Here is a 13,477-nt window from a genome sequence, read left to right as displayed (position 1 = left end):
CACAGACGCACTGACATCGACGCTGATCCAATGATGCAGCAGATTCATGCCCAGGAGTCCTGGAAGAGGTTCAAGGAGTCGTGAAGGGGGTTCCATTAGTCCGTGAGGGGGGTTTTTGTGGTCTTTAAAGAAGCCTCCACGAGTCATTGGATGCAAATAGTCAGTTATAGGAGTCAGGATGCACGGCGTCCTTAAGGTTCACGGTCCTTGAGGATGTTCTGGTGTTTGTAACTGAGGTTCCAGTGATCCTTAAGGGGATCTGGTGGACTTTCCCATGGCCCCTCTGGAGTTCAGGGGGTCTCTGAGAAAGTTCTGTTGGATGTGGAGGTTCGCCTCGTATTGAATCGGGTTACAATGGTCCTAATAGTCCCGATAAGGAGGTTTTAGAAGTCATTAAGGAGGTTCCATTGGTCCTTAATGGGGCCGAACAATTAATCGAAATATAATCGAAATCACAGTATGGCCAAGTGCCATATCCACATCGCAGGAGGTGTGTGTGTCTCAACATACCGTTTATAAACGAAGCATTGTGGTGCAACAGAGGCGCCCCGCCCCACAAATCATACTCTCCAGTGGAAATCATTAATACGTATTTATTTTTGTGTATGTGCGTGTATTTCTGTGACGCTTTCCAGAGACGCCGGCTGCATGTTGTAGCAGATCTCTCGCCGTTGGTTTGCTGCTTACATTTTTACCTGATATCACACCCGACAGCAGTAATTCTCAACACACACTTCACTCATCTGGGGATGACTTTCCTGGAAAACGGGAGAATTGATCCTCCTGCTCCCGTCGTCTGAACTTGAAGCTGTTTTTGCCGCACAGGTAGACGACGTAACGTTTGATCGTCCTCGCTTGTCTCTCTGACAGGTCGGCGGTTATGATGTTGGTCCGATGTGACCGGCTTCCTCTGCTTCGAGACTACATTTCCCATGGAGCCGTGCACCGACATGCACACTGTTCTACCATGGAGTCACCAGTCAGGTATGGAAACACACACACACACACACACACACACCCCTCTCAGAGTCCTGTTCCAGCTCAGCTCCCTGCAGTCAGTGTGTAACGTCTGCAGGATGTTTATTGTGGTCACATGAAAAACATTACTGGTTGGCTTTCTGCTCCTTTTGAGTTACCCAGTGTCTCCAACACACACACACACACACACACACACACACACACACACACACACACACACACACACACACACACACACAGAAAACATAAACAAACATTATTTTTTTCGTGGACGGGCACCGGTGATTACTCCTTAAAACTTGATTAGCCAATGCCCTCCCCGCTTTTTGATGAGATTAACCCTTGACCCCCCCCCTGGGCTGAAGGCAGAGCTGGCCAATCAGGAGGCTTCCTGGCTTTTAATTGCAGGCTCTGATTGGGTCATTTGAGCTGTCATCTGGTTTGATTAATAACCACAGAACAGGAGAGCAGGAAGAGCGGTGATTGCACTGAGCCCGAAGGCTGCGTCTGGATCGGTGTGTGTGTGTGTGTGTGATATAGGTGAAGTAATGCCTTGCAAAGAGAAAGAAAGTGTGTGTGTGTGTGTGTTGATATCTGTGTGTGTAAAAGGTGAAGTCATGCCTTGATGTGAGGGAAGGCTGCATGTGTGTTTTAGTTTCTGAGGTTTCCTCCCGGCTCACTGCTTTTGAAGTTTTGAAACTCAGCTGTGAAATGTTTTCTGGTTCAAAACATCAACAGCGAGCAGCACACACAATCAGAATCAGGCTGTGTGTATCTGAAGGTTTGTCTTTGGTCCCACAGCGTAAAACGTGGTCTCCAACAGTAAATACCATGTTTTATATTGCGAAATACTTTTTAAAGTCTTTAAAAAAGTGTTGTTTCTCGGCGTGCCGTTTGTTCATCACGCAGAAGCTGTAGACGTGCGTTGAAACGAGGCCTTTGTTTCGGGACGAGGCGACTCGAGCGTCTGAGTTTCAGAGCTCGCTGACAGATCTTCAAACAGAGCCGGCCAGTCTGCAGCACCAAATCACTCCCATATGTCCCTCAGCGCCGCCCCCGCCGCCCTGCACGCTTCCCTCGCACGCTGCGGCCCGGCTCGGATCGGACCGGCCCGGCTCGGCTTACAGTACAGCGCGGCTGGACTGCACGGATGATTTCAGGCTGAAGCCCTCACAGAGTGTCCACAGCTGTGAGTTGTGTTACTGAGTAAATCCTGTTGTAAAAATAGTTTGTCAGTGATTTCACAAAATGGTTTCATGTATTAATTCAGACCGAAGGTGTTGGCGTTCCCCAAGAAAAAGAGGTTTAGGCTGATTTGGATAAAATCCTCCTTTATATCTGCCCCGAAGTCGACTTTTACGATACCGGTGATCAGCTTTTGTTGACACTGTCACGGAGATGTTCATTAAATAATATGTTTTAGCATTAGAAACAACCGTCAGTATATTGCAGTCCAGCACAACGGCACCTTTAACCTCAGCAATAAACATATATAGTTGAAGTCACACGTTTGACATCAACAAAAACTGAACATTATAAACATTGTAAAGATGGACGTTATGGCAGAACAGGTGTATGGGAACGCGTTAGATTGCACAGGTGTACCTGATAAAGAGGCCACTGAGTGGACATGTGACGTAATGCTGTTTTTCAACCAGAGAGAAATGTCTGTTAATGGTTAACCTGCTGAATTAAATACCTGACAAATCAGAGTATTTTGTGGCATTGATGCAAAAATCGTATATAAAAATCAAATATTACCTTTTTTTTATACAGTCCTGCTAATTGATGTGCCAACAATGTCCTGATACAGCAACAGATATTAAAGGCATGGTTACCACAGATTAGTGTGAATCTTACTGAAAAACAACACGGCACTGCAATTAATCTGAAACAAGCTACTCAGTATTAATTAAGAATAGACGTTTTATATATTCATGATATGAATTTAATCTAAAATATAGTTACAGTTAAAGGTTAAACTGCATGGTGCTGGTGCTTTTTGATAAAACTTTGCTTCAGTTAAGTTGTTGGATTGATGGATCTCGCAGACGAGAGATGAGTGGCAGTAGTTAAAGCAGATAATCCTCCTTTTAAAGTGATTAATATGGAGAAATGAGCAGGAGAGGAGTGGTGTGGTGTTGCTGTTATCTTTACTGCCGCTCAGCGAACGCTCCCCGAGCGGTCGGCACTGTTTGGTTTCTGCTGTTTATCAGAAACTCTGCAGACGGGTCGTAAATTCCTCCGACACTCCTCAGACTGGTTTATAAGTCTCTGTGGTGAGCGTTCAGTCACGGCTTCACTCTTTTCATTTGTTTAAGGTTCGAACACGAGCAGAAGAAGCTCGTCGTCCGGGCAGATGGATCCCGTCGGCGTCGGAAGGAACTGGTCTAACTCGCGTTTCTGAGCAGATGTGAAGTGAGAGACTTTGGGCGACATTTTAATCTTCAGCAGGTTTGAGTTTTTAGAGAATGGATGAGGAGGATGAATCACTTAAAGGGAAACTTCACTGATTTTACGCACAGATCAGTTTACGTGTCTTTTATTTTTAGGATTAATTGATTAATCGTTTAGTCCAACAAAAAAAAAGTCAGTAAATAATGAAAAACGCCTGTTATGTGACGACATCTTATTGCCCCCAAAATATCCAGTTTGACGATATGAAACAGAGAAAAGCTCCTCACACCGAGAAGCTGGAGCCAGAGAACGGCTCATTCTTTTTGATCGACTAATCGATTCTGTCGTGGTTAGTGCTACTCAGCCCGCGTATGTCAAGTCTGAGAATGTGACCTGAGTGATGTCATCCGGGTTATCTCAGCTCGGGTTCGGAGACTGCAGACTTTATTACCTAATAATTAAAAGCCTGTGCTTTTACCAGGCAGGCAGGGCCTAATGAAGAGACGCGGTCTGGTTGCATTGTGGGAAATGTAGGCTCCAGTGTTTTTGGAGTTTGATACATGCTAGAGACTTAAAAGTCAGGATATCTCTGCCTCTGCTACACAGATTTTGACCATTTTCTTTCTCAAATATTTCTCGTGTGTCTCCCCCCAATTTTGCGGGAGTTATATTCCTAATGACCGGAGTCTCCCTCTGACCCGACGGACACAGACTGTAGCTGCTGTCGAGACTTAAGCCTCGCAGTTTTTCAGATCTGAAAGATTAGACTGAAGTCATCACAGTTTTGACGCAGGGGAGACTCGCATAAACATACACGCTTCCTATGAGCTGGGCTATACCACACACACAATAAACCACACCCCTCTTCTTCATCAGATGCCATTCTTCCTGTCTGACCTCGTCACTCCATCTCTGTCCAACTCCTCCACTGTTTTTAGCAGACATTTTGAGCATGTCAGCGTGAAACATTTGGAGGTCGAAACCTGGAAAATAAACCGGGCGTCCGCAGAAAGACTGTTTCTTTCCCTTTATGTTTCTCTCTGTATTTCCGCCATTTTTATTTTTTATTTTTTTTTGGCTTCGTCCATAACTTTCTATTTCAGATTATGCATCTATGGTTATTCTCCTTTTCTGCGTTTCCAGTTTGCTCTTTTCTTCTTCTTCGGCACAAAACGCACACACACAGACGAACACACGGGACCACCTATATCGTTGTCTCGTCCGTGCTCGGCTCTGTGGCCTGGCTGTAGTTTCCAAGGCGACACGGTGGATGAAACCATCCGGCCTCCCTGCACCGAGTCCAGTCTCTGACCGGACCACCCACCCACGCACACACACAAACACACACTCACACGGGGCCAATGTCCTGTCTGCTACAATTACATTTATATTTTAGTTTTCTGTTTTTACGTCTCTGGGGAAAGTTGTCTGAGCTCCGGTCTCTCCAGTTTCCACTCCTTCATACTGGGATCAGACCACTGCAGCTCCACTGCAGCAGCTGAGGCAGAAAATGACATTTTCAAAACAGAAAATCCACCGAAACACACCAGAAAGAAACTCTGAGGACGGCTGTGGCGGCTGTACAGACGCCCGGCGACCTCACACTCAGGCGATCGAGAGATGACAGCCGGTTAAAAATGATTGACAGCAGATGACGGTGGGAGCTGAGCGTGAGGAAGGCGGGGCTTAACAGTGAACTTCCTGTCTCTTGAGAGAGAAAGTTTCAGATTGTAGCGAGGACGCTATCTCAGCGGTGACTTCCTGGAGTGTAAAGCAGGAGGTGTGTGTGTTTTCCATTACCTGGTTCCCACATTCCAGCAACAGTTGGAGGAGGGAGGGGGCTGGTATTGATAAGCGGCAAAGATGCAGAAGATTAATTGCAAACTATTTTTTTATAATCGGTTACTTGTTTTATTATTGGTTTGTTAATTATTAAGCAAATGCTTAACATGCTCTGGTTCCGGTTTTCTGTCTCCAGCTGCAAAGATTAATCGATTAGTTGATCAACAGAAAATGAATCGGCTAACTATTTTGATAATCGATTAATAGTTTTAGGTTATTCTGTTCTCTGGCTCTCTGGTTTCATATCAGAATCAGCTTTATTGCCAAGTAGGTTTACACATTGTACTTAACTTTGAACTTAATTTATCTTAGTTGATATGATAATTTATCTTAGTTATCATAGCGTATTATATTTTGATTTGCACATCTCTTATTTCTTACTAGAAATAATTGTCTTATTTTATTATTATTTCTATTCTATTAGTGCTTCTGTTCCTGTGTGCACTGACTGACCGTGAGCAGCTGTAACCAAAGAGTTTCCCCTCGGGCATCAATAAAGAGTTTCTGATTCTGACATACAAGGAATTAGCTTTGGTATTTTGGTGCAAAACAATAAACATAGTAATATAAAGCAAGTACTGCAGGTCAAGAATCATAAATATAAGAAAGAATAAAAAAAAAATCTAAGAAAATAAAGAATATGTACAATGTGAATATTTAAATTACAGTTTGTGCAATGTGCAAAGGTTTACAGTGAGTATAGTGTACTTAAAGGGGGGGTGTGAGAGTCGGTGGGGGTCCCGGGCCTCGTTGATGAGGCTGCAGACGGGAAGAAACTGTTTCTGATGGAGCGCAACAGTTTGTGTCCGTGGTGGGGGGGGGGGGTCAGCCACGACCTTTCCCGCCCGCCTCGGGGTCCCGGAGGGAAGGTAGATCGCAGTTCTCGGCAGAGCGGACCGTACGCCGCAGCCCGCCCTCGTCCTTGGCGGTGGCAGCAGCGTACCTGACGGTGACGGAGGAGGTGAGGATGGACTCGATGAGGGCGGTGTAGAAGTGCACCATCGTTGTCTTTTGGCAGGTTGAACTTCTTCAGCTGCAGCAGGAAGTAGATCCTCTGCTGGGCACATCGTATATACATATCATGGTAAACTGAATATTTATGGGGTCTGGACTGGTTGTTGTTGTTGATTAATCAATTAATCATAAAAACAGTATAATAGATTCATTGTTTTAGTCATTTTTCACTCATTCAAGCTTCTCAAATATGAAGATTTGTTGCATGTCTTTGTCAGATATGACAGCAAGCTGAATATATTTGGGTTTTGGTCTGTTTGTTGCATTAATTAATCACTGAATCCAGAAAATAATCGTCAGCCGCAGCCCTGTTTATATCTCATTAGAATGAATATCTGTGTGTTTATCTGAAGATGGCACCTTTACCTCTGGGAACTAACGATGGGCAACTATTTGTTTTACTATTTTCTTACATTTTAGAGTCTAAATGATGGAGAAGTAAAGGAATTACATTAAACGTTCATTTTCATCTCAAAGCAACCATTAAAGGTCTTTTTAAGATGATTATTTCCTTTGGACACTGGCTGGCTGGATCACCCCAAATCTGTAGTCAGGTTTCTTAAACTCTGCTAGGTGCAAAAGGCAAAGCAAAACCATTTTTGGTTTCCAGTTGAGCCAGTGGGTCCAGGTGCATTGACCAGGTAACCATGATGGAACTGGATCTGTCCGTTTGTCCCAGACGTTGCTGATCGTTTTGGGGATTGATCCTCGCCATCGGCTCAGAAAAGTGGGTGCAACACTCGCTTTATGATTGGATTATGCTTCTTACCTCCTTGTTCAACTGCTCAGAGCGATGCCGAGGAGACCTCGATGACCCAGAGGGCCTTGTTTACCTGCCCTGGAACAATTACCTGTGCTGTTTTTGAACCCGGAGCTTGGTTCTGTTTCAGGTGTTCTCGGCAGCAGCAGGAGCTAAGTGGTTTAACTGGGAGGGTCGGGTTGGGAACCTTCCAGTCCTCCGGCGTCCGCTCCGCTCATCAGTGTGATTTATGATCATGAGGTAGTTTTTTATCGTCTGAGTGTTTGTTTTATGACTCAGCTGTAGGACCAAGGCGACACTGTGCCAGTCCAGACCTGTTTCTATGGCGATTAGAGCGATTAAAATCACCTTCAGGCAGCCACGCTGTATTACTTTATTACCTGGCGTCCTAAAGGTGGTCGAGCTTATTCTTAATCAGTAATTGGTTGATATTGATATAAACTAACTGATACTGTATGCCATCAAAGCCTTCAGTTTACATGGACCTTAAACCTGTGTTGCCCCTGTGGATGCTGGGTAATTTGCGTTGCTGTAACATGATAAATGAACAGGGGAGGCTCAGCAGAGCGTCTGTTAGCCTCTAATGAAGTTAGGCTTCACCGCTGCCCACTCTCTGTCTCACACACACAAATAAATAAGGTGTGTGTGTGCAGCTAAAACAAGGCTCGCACACTGCCAGGGTTTGGGGTTCAATTCCCTCTGAGATCACTGAGATTAAAAAGCTGAAACCCGTGTGATGCTACAAGCCTAAACTTACCGGCATCTCCTCTTGACGGGCCGTAGCTCAGTCAGATGGGAACGCTGGTCGTTATCTGTACGTGTAAACGCGACACATTTAATGTAAACTAAGGAAATCTGTTGCTCAATGATCCAGGCGGTCTGTAGCTCTTGGCCTGGACTACATGATATGGCTTCAGATAAGGATTATATATATTAATTAGCGATTAATCTATAGATTATTTTCCTAATTGTTAATATTGCCTATAGAATGTCACAAAAACACAATGTCCATCACAAGTTACAAGAGCCTAAAGTAAATATTTGGTGTTTTGATGTGATAAATGACTAGAATAATTAAGTAATTGTTATAGATTATCTATTACTTTCCTAATCTTTAGCCCTGTATACGGTTATTATTGTAATTTTAAAGTTTTTTTTATTGGCCGATGTTTTCCTTGTAAAAATCCTGAGGTTTCTTAATCGATTGTCTAAATTAAACATTTAAAGTTATTAAGTACTTTACAAGAACCGAAAATAACTTGCATTATACAGGTCTTAATTTCTTTTAAAGAGAACATTTGAAAGTTATAGTTACCTATAATCTAATAGATCAGGGTTGTGGGTTCAATTCCCACTGTGGCCACCAACCCGAGAAGTTCCTGCTACAACAACAACAAACGCCACTGTAGAAGAAGAACAGCGTGCGAGATGAATTCATGGAGTTAAATAAAGGATGATGAAGAAGAAGAAGATGCAGGGAGGAAGAGGCCCGCAGTGCTGCTCACCGTGGCTCGGGGTATTCTGGGTATTCTTATGCTAATCCATCGGCAGAGATGAGGTGCAGAGCAGCCAAGCAAACAATGGCAGTGGAGCCAGAAAGTCTGGCCTGCAGTCTCCCAGGCCCTGAAAGGCATGTCGGGCAGGGCGCCGACACCAACGGGAGGTTGCTGCAGCACCCAGAGGCCCGCCTGCAAGGAGGGGCCCCTGGAGGGGACAGGGAACGGGGCCAAGATGGAGGGAGAGAGGGGAAAGAGAGAGGAGAAATGAGAAGCAGCAGGGAGAGAAGAAGAGGAGGAGGGGAAACGGGGAAATGAAAAGCAACAAATGGAAATGGAGAATGCGGGGAGAAAGAGGGGGTAAGATGAGGGGAGGAGGAGGAGGAGGAATGAAGGGAAAGGCGGCTGGATCGAGAACACGAGAGACAGAAATGAAGACGGCAGAGAGCCAAAGGCAAATAAAGAGAAAGGGGGGGGGAAATAAGATTCTGCAAAGGAAAGGTGATGTGGTGGAGAGAGAGAGATCGAGAGGACGAAACACAAAATAATTTCAGTAAAGAGGACAAATTAAACTAGCACATCCAGGCTACTGTACCGCGACTTCTCCTCCTCCTCTGAGGTGATAGCACGTCTTCTTCTGTGGTCTTGCAGATGTCACGGTGGACGAGAAGAAACTCACTGAGGTAGAAAAATCAGCCGGAGAGCTACGACAACAGTCCCAACATTATAAAGATGATATTCTAAAAACACTTCCAGGCTCCTCATTCAAATGAAATGACAAAAATCCCCTGAACTTAAAACGGTTTATATTGTGCTTCATACCCTGGGCAGGTTGGGAAATCTGCTGCAGCACCTGTGCCAGAGGCATCAAATAACGTGTGTGTGTTTTGGACTGTCTCGCTCAGGTGTGTCTACCTTATTTGATGACTACATTATTGGTTTACCTCACTAATGTGTACAGAAGCATAAATATGAGTGTACTCTGGTGGATTACTCATGTCTGTCACTTTTTTTTAAACGTCCATGAAGCTGCTTAAAATCGCAGAAAAAGAATCTCCTCATGGCCGCAGAACCTGCCTGAGAATCCTGCTGTTTTTAAGTTTCCTTCAGTCTCGCAGTGATCCAGAGACAGCTGTCTGTCCGTCCACGGGTCCACTGCAGACAGGAGCTGTTAAAAGCTTATTCGGCTGCTGTTAATGGGGCCAATTTGGGGGGCAGTTAATCCAGTTTGCTAAGCTGTCATCATCGTCCCTCCCACACTTGTTGATAGTCAGTTGTTTTCTGGGAAGCAAAGTGCAGAAACACGATAATGCATGAAAGTGACGTACAAAAACGTCGCTCAAACGGTATCCACCCTAGGTCCGCTTACCCACTTGTGGGGCTTTTGGCTGCATCACACGGTCTTCATCAGCAGATAAGTTTGCTCGCCTGCTGTTTCATGAACTGTCGAGCTCAGTTTTCAAGCCAACATGGATGAGAAACTTCATCTGCTGATTAAATCCGAGTGATAATCGAGGTCATGTACTGAGCACAAATGGCTCTTTAAATGTGAGGATTTGTTGCTTTTCTCTGTTTTATGTCATTATAAACAGAGTGACTTTGGGTTTTGGACTGTTGATCGGACAAAACAAGACGTCGCTTTGAGAAACTGATCAACATTTTTCACAAATTTCCTGACATTTTCTTGACTAAACGATTGGATGAATTGATAGTAGTCACAGCCCAAATATGTGGATGATTGGACAGCTGAGAAGCAAGGGACGAAACAGTAATCCATAAAAACAAACCGTCTCAGTCCATCCCTCCGCCTCGCTGTGCTCCGTCCCAGCTGTCCCGTTAATATTCTCCACCAGCACTGATCCCAGCGTCCCTCATTACTGCATTTATTTGTAGAGCTCAGGAGCTGTCGGCCTCTGCCGGTCCTCCAATTAGGCCTCAGTGTCGTTTATTTAGTCTGCCGCCATTCTTCCAGAGCAGGAAGTGGAGACGCATTAAGGCCTGATTATTGATGTCTGGCCCCTCACGCTGCAGTCCGTCCAGGGGGGAGGAGGTGGGTGGGTGGGTGGGTGTGTGTGTGTGGGGGGGGTATTGCTGATGGATTATTAATGCCCGTAACCCCCCGCTACCTCCTCCCTACCAAGGTCTAGTGTCATTTTACAGTATTTTAACGGTTCTTTGAGCAGCTGTAAAGTCAGTAAATCAGATGTGGACACGAGGTGCTGCAGCACAAAAACTTTCCTTCCAAAACAAGCTGTCCAGTATTGTCTTGAAACATTTTTGAACCATTAGGCCATATGTTTGAGTAAAACTTGGGAATCAGTCCTACACTCGGACTCCTATTTAGTCGTGCTCCGAGGCTCGGACAGGTGGAGGGAAGTCAGGCATTTCCTGCCATGTTTGTGTCTTTTTATTTTTCCTTCACAGTAGCAGAAGATTTTCTACGGTTGACCTCAGTGGGAAGTAGGGGTTGTTATTGAACCTCAACTTCAGCTGTGTACAAAACAAATTGTGTCCATAGCAGCAAGTGTACACACTGTCAGGTGCTGAACGTTAGCATTGAGTGTTTGCAGAGCAACAGGCTGGAAACATTCAACCAGAGACGGCAAACAAACACTGCTTTTCAGACTGGTTAACTCAGCTTTAATTTACTCTTTAAGGGCAACACACACCGGTGGTGTACGGCATGCATTAAAACACGTCCGGCCAGTGTGCGATGCACTTCGGGTGACCACATCTTAGGACAAAGTGTGCCTAGCGGTTGTGAAAAGCCTGCTGTCCTGGCTGCCTCCCCGCTCTCTCTCCAACAACTCGGTGTCTTCGTAGTCTCGACAAATTGGAATAACGGCGCACACGCACACTTTCCGACAGTCTGTGAGTATCCGCTTGCCTCGAAAAGTTAAAGAACTTGTTGGACGCAGGCCCCTTGATTCAGCTGTCAGGAACAAGGTTTCAGAAGATCCAGCGAGCACTTTGTTTGAAGCGTACTGAGCGCTTAAGTCTCGGTTTCTGAATCATTCTGCTCATTTTATGCTGTATTTCAGACGTTACTCACGGAGGCATTGAGAGGTTTATTTTGTCAAACAGAAGAAACACTTTGTAAAAAAGATGTTTAATACACTGAAACGTAAGGTGTTGATAAAATTATTAGTAGGGCTGCAACTAACAGTTTTCATTATCGATTATTTTTACGTTTGTTTAGTTTACAAAATGTCAAGTAGTGCCAGTCACCATCGCGAAGGTGGCATCAATAAGGCTTTTAATGTTTTATTTTGTCCAACCAGCGTTCGAAAACCCAAATATATTTAATTCAGAATTATATACAATAGAGAAAAGCAGCAAATTCTCACATTTGAGAAGCTGGAAGCAGAGAATTATTTGGCATTTTTGCTAAATGACTGAGCCGATTAGTCGATAGCAGATCCTTTTTCTTTCTGTCAAAGAACTAATTGATTAATCAACTGATCAGCCACACGTAAAAGTTCATTCTCGACCTTGAAAATAGTAGCTGTGTCTATGAAAACTGAGCAAACTCTATCTGCTAATGAAGACAATGAGAAGTGGTTGAAAGCTCTTAAACCTTGTGTTAAGTTTTTTCTCACAGCCCGTGTGGGAATTGAACCTCTAACCCCGTCAGTGTTGGTGCTTTGCTCGGCATTAAAGTGGCTAAAACAAATCCATGGGCTGTAGTCAGAAAGGAGACTAATCCTGGTAATAATAAAAGTAATCACAGTATAACTCGTGCATTTCCTTTACTGAACTCTTCCTACAGGCTGCTGCGGTAGCCACCGGCCACGGCAGTGTAATATCATTTTACATAATAGTTTTTATAGCCGGCGAACTCTCCAGCCAAATGAAAAGTTATTATACCCAGAAGCATAGAGCTTCCATAAAAGCCTTTTAAAGAGCTCTCCTTTCTTCTGCAAGTCTTAACTCACTGCTTGGGTTTCTAGGCCACCAAATTTCCCAGCATCCCCGGAGCTGTGTGACCTCAAATTCCTTCCCCTGGGGTGGGGGTGGGGGTGGTGGGGGTCCGGCTATGGCTCAGTGGTTCCCTATAAGGGCAGTTTATTCTGTACAGGTGGGGCCGCTAACAATACCTCCTTTCATTCCCGTCACGCTGAACGTTCGTCCTCCAAGACTCTGATGTTGCGTCCAGCTGCCCACAGTAGGGTTGGGCGACGTCTGCCAGTTTGGCGTATGGCGACGACCACAGGGAAACGATGGGCGATGGCCCTAGGAGCCAGTACACGTGAGACCGTGTAATCGCAACATCCCTGGTTCGAGTCCGGCTGGGGACCTTTGTTGCATTTCATCCCCCATCTCTCCCAGCTCCCGTCTGTTCTGCAGTGGTGTTCGGATCCTTTACTTAAGTAAAAGCACCAATACCTCAGTGTTGTGATCAGAAATATGTAGTTAAAGTATCAGCAGCAGTACTGCAGTAAAATGTCAGGTCAGGTCATTTTAACCTCAACGCTCCCAGTGACGCCTGATTATTTGAAGATCTGCATGTTACAAACAGCTTAACCTGCCATGAACGCGGTAAATTTTAGTAGTCGATATCTGAGGAACACGAGTCGGTGGAAACGAGACACCGGTATCTGTTTCCTTCTGCTGGGGCGAAGAAGGAGTTTGTTGTGCGACTGAGAAGCAGACCGAAGGATCAGAGACAAGTTTGAACACGACTCTACTGAGGAGGAGGAGGAGGAGGAGGAGGAGGAGGAGCAGTGAAAGTTACCTGACACCCAGAGGGTTTAGGGTTCGGAGAGTTTTTGAGCCTCCTGCATTTTGTCTCTTGAAATGAACGTTTTTATTTGTGTGTGAGCCGACAGATTGAATAGTGTGACGACTGAGGACTCTGATAGCTCAGCCTCCAGCGAGTCTTTTTGTGTGTGTGTGTGTGTGTGTGTGTGTGTGTGTGTGTTTCGAGTGTTTCGGCTGCCAGTCGTGATAACGCCGAGTCTCCGTGTCAGTCACCAGCTGTATATATATG

At 45.0% G+C, this 13,477-nt stretch overlaps 1 protein-coding gene across 5 annotated transcripts in view; it reads left to right on the top strand.

Moving 5' to 3' along the window:
* The window catches only part of LOC122884884 (bone morphogenetic protein receptor type-1A-like), a 63,845-nt gene that overhangs the window by 19,438 nt on the left and 30,930 nt on the right, over positions 1-13,477 (top strand). For 4 of the 5 annotated variants that reach the window (XM_044215353.1, XM_044215354.1, XM_044215357.1 and 1 more), the window contains one exon: positions 871-984. The exons of the other annotated variant lie outside the window; for it this stretch is intronic. The gene's annotated coding sequence lies outside the window, so the exon portion shown is untranslated. The remainder of the gene's footprint in view (positions 1-870; positions 985-13,477) is intronic. 5 annotated transcript variants of the gene reach the window in all.

Source organism: Siniperca chuatsi, linkage group LG11 (genome assembly GCF_020085105.1).
Source record: "Siniperca chuatsi isolate FFG_IHB_CAS linkage group LG11, ASM2008510v1, whole genome shotgun sequence".
NCBI lineage: Eukaryota > Metazoa > Chordata > Actinopteri > Centrarchiformes > Sinipercidae > Siniperca > Siniperca chuatsi.
The sequence above is the reverse complement of the archived record's forward strand: the minus strand, read 5'-3'. Positions and strand labels throughout refer to the sequence as shown.